The sequence below is a fragment of the Acanthisitta chloris genome, unplaced genomic scaffold (genome assembly GCF_000695815.1).
Source record: "Acanthisitta chloris isolate BGI_N310 unplaced genomic scaffold, ASM69581v1 scaffold36982, whole genome shotgun sequence".
NCBI lineage: Eukaryota > Metazoa > Chordata > Aves > Passeriformes > Acanthisittidae > Acanthisitta > Acanthisitta chloris.
In genome coordinates this window covers 6,563-10,735 of record NW_008661690.1, presented here as the reverse complement: position 1 = coordinate 10,735, position 4,173 = coordinate 6,563, and positions in this window count along the sequence as shown.

Below are 4,173 nucleotides of genomic sequence, written 5' to 3'. Positions count from 1 at the left end.
CTGATCTCCATCCTAATTGAAACAACCAAACACACACAAGCAAAACAAAAGAAGACAGACAAACAAACAGAAGGCTGGAAAAGTACTTAAGTCACACAGAAGCTCAAACAGTTTGCCTGGCCAAGTCGTTTTACGCCCTTAAGCAAAAGGTTATAAAACACTCTACAAGCAACTTCCAGTTGCTATCAAATCTATACCTTACTAGAAATACTGCCTACATGTTTTAGCAGACTGTGGTCCCATTCATGTCTTTCTGTTAAGCCTAAACTTAGATTACATCCTCTGCTGCCTATCTGAGCAATTTATAAAACAGTACTCTTCCACTATACTCAAAAGAATGAGTTATTCAGAAGTATGTAAACAGATTATCAAGATACCCCTTCAGTTTAATAAAAATATATACAAAGCACAGTTTTCTGAAAATTTCCTTGACAAAAAAACCAAACATCAATGGGACCTGCATTTGCTGCTCTTCAAGGACCACGGTCAGCTTCAAAACCGTGTTAACTTTCTACTCCATAACAATAAACAAAACTTCCAACTACTTTACTTCCTACTTTGTTGTTTTAATGTACCCTCAAAATTTTATACCCGTTTCAGTTTGTACCTACAAGCCCCAGCAAGGAAGGCCAATGATAAAGAGTAGCTTGTTTAGGTAGCCATTCTCTGCTGAACAAAGTTACTTTGGCTGTTCTGGACCATCACTAACTCTGCACTGCAAGAAGGAACAGAAACTGGAACAAGAAGTTTAAGCCTGAATGCCTGTGATACTCAAACAAGCATCCTGATTGTCAAGGGACTAAATATATGAAGCCTTACCAACAAAACAGTATAATAGACCATAAAACCATTTAACAAAACCCACACAACACACATTGGTCTAAGTGCCCAAACAGACAGACCTACATGTGAATTCTTCACACTTGGTACAGCTGTGAAAACCTAACTGCACATATGAAGCCCATATGCAACAACACTTAGACTGAAATATATTTCTGTGTTTATATATCTCAGTTTAAATACGAGGTTTTTATAATTAATGTAGCATTACTTTAATCTTACAGTAGTAATGCTTGAGCTTTATGCACACTGTCTCCAATTTTAAATATTATTATAAGACTAGTGAAATTCTGAAAAATTACTAATTGGTTTAAAAAGTTAAAACAGATGAAGTCAAGTGTAGGTTAAGACCATAGAGTAAAAAAAAAATTCAGGAGTAACTTCTGGCACACAATGCCAAAATAATTTCAAGAAAGTGCAATTACAAATTAACTGCTTACTCAAAGAAAAATGGTGCACAAGTTTACAGTTACTTTTCTATTCTACCAAAACACATGTTAAAGACATTACTTTGCAAGTGCAAAAAAATTTCATAAAATTGAACAGGCTCCATTATCAAAGCATAATGTTGTATTTGAACTATGAGGAGTATCATTCTTAATCTCTGCACGGCACCAAAGTCAGAAGTGCTTGTTTAGAAGGTACTAGCACATCATTCATTCTGCAAGGTAACCAATGATGATAAAATACCTGAACTATCACAGGCTCTACCATTTGCATGTATGGGATCATTACAATCGCTGCCTGCCAAGCATTCATAGCCTCTAAATCTCTCTCTCGGGGAAGTCGATCCAGCTTCAGTGGAAGATGGAAAATTTTGCATATAACTACAACCACAAACCAAATCCTGCTTCAAACACTGACAATGCACAATAGGTGTTTGGAAGCTTGCACAGAATGAGCTGATAAGGATTTCTACACCACTGACTGCAGCACAATTACTATCTTTGTTAGCAAATTCCAAAGGCAGACCAAGAGTTAAAGTGTTCCCAGACATTAAAGCCAGGAGCATGATCAGGTGCTCCAATTTGATACCATAATTATGCTGCACTTCCATCATGCAATTCCTAGACCTAATACTTTAGAACAGGCTAAAATAAATAAAGTGGTATCTCCAGTCTTTTAAAAGCTCTTTCCATCTTAGCTTTAGGCTATGATTTCCTGTACAACCATGTTGAGAATAAACTAGTTCCTTATTTACAGTGATTATTAGCATGAAATAATTTACTGAATAATCTTACCCTTAGTCCCTCTTAGTACACTGTTACAGCATGCTTTTGCTTAATAGCATTGCCTTTGGTGGCCTAAATGCAGTAAATGAAAGGTACAGGCCCATTTTTGGAAGAAGTTTTTGGCCATTTGTTAAAGTATAATATGTATTACACACAGTACATTTTAGTCTCATAAATTAATCAAGAATAGAAAAAGAACCAGTGCATTAAATCAGTGAGAACAAAGACACACTATTCTTTTCCAGTCATTATGTTTCACCTACATCAAACTGCAAACCCAGATCACAAATAATTCCCCAAAAGGTCACACTAAGAATACACTTGCTATTATTACACTGATATTCAGGTGTGCTTAGCTTCTTGTTTGAAGGACTATACTAGTAACACTACTGTTTACAATTCCATCTACTCCCTAAGCTGTTAGAGACTGGTCTGAAAAGGCTTATTTACTTTACTCCCTCTGTAAAACAAACAGGTCAGAGGGTCTTTTTGTAGCATAGGTGTGCTAACCATACACCTTTTCACTTAGGCTTAAGCAAGAGACATTAAGGTACTGGGCTTTGCTGGGCTGGGCCGTTTGTTTGATTGTGGGTTTTTGGAGGGGGTGTATGTTTTTTGATTTCTATTCCCTTCCATTCTCCTAACTTTGCCTGCTCTACCACTAGCCCTTACAGTCATTGCTCTGTTGTGCATTATCTAGATCACAGTAACTTGTAAAGGCTGAAACACTTCACTACCAATCAACTTGTCAGGGTGTATAATTCTCATTTCCAGATTAGCCTGGAAAGGATGCAAATAACAAATAGTGCTTTTCAGCATTAAATATTTTAAAACCTTTTGTTTGTTCATGTTCACATACACAGACAGAGATGATTAAGCGCTCATGCACTGCTCCAAAGAGTAGACAAAAGTGTAGTGCTAAGGAAATCACATTATCAGTAGGAATGATGAATTTCTCAGCATCTGCCTTATCTTAAGTCCTAAATTACAGCTTTTACAGCCCTCAGGTATCTGTTGGTTCTTCTTCTCTTTAAAGACAAAGCAATACCAAGCACTGTAGCAATCCTTCAAATACTCCTTCAAAGCATATCATGGCATGCAGAAAATGCACCTATAAAAGACACCTGGAAAAAGGCCATCAAAACAGGTATTGCCACCTACAGCTGGTTCACAGACATATAAGGTACGGACTCCAAACTCCTCATAGTTCTTTACTGAGAGAAGAGAGCTAACGAAGTCAACTCCAACAACAACAGGTATTTTATTTCATCAGATGAAATGAGAAACTGACTTGTCAGCCTGATACCACAGCAAGCACATTTTCTTCACCAAAATGCTCTCTGTTTACTTATCTGACTTGCCATTACTCAGGTTAACGACATTTTTCAAGTTCCACAGAAAGCTAAATGGAAGATATGAACAGTTTTTTTAACAGTCAATCTCTTAGAACTCAAATGCTGAAGTTTTCAAAATGGTGGCATGACCATGAATCTGCAAAACAGAAAATAACAACAGTACCCCTAGGACACAACGAAAAAAATCCACCATGAATCTATGCTAAGCCACCATAAATCCTTTGTTATGAAGTATCTTTTCCCTTTTTCATCAAATACACAGCAGCAAAACTGAGCACAAATAAAATAGCCCATATAAACTCTCAAATGGCTTACAAAATCAAAATTGATATGAAAAATAGCTACCACATCAAAAATGTAATTGAAATTTCCAGTTCTACTTTAATATGTTCACTCACTACTGCTTACTGAAATCTTCAAAAAGTATTCATTATGTCTGTAAAAACCTCATTCGCACCTGATCAACCCTCACACTACACCCTTGCATACTATGATGAAAATTCAGCCAGTTTCCTGACTGTACTCTTGCTTTACAATCGAGTCCTAGTTCTCAAAGGCTGCTCACCAAACCTTCAATTCTCACATTCAGCTTTAAACTTCCACCCTTTCCACAGACTTAGTAACAAGTCAAACATGCGTCCTGTACAGAAAACATTTCTAAAGGGATCTTTCAACAAAAATCTCCCTTAAAAATTATGAGATTGTAGACAATAAAGAATACTTCAAATCGCTATGTGAGTTTCAAG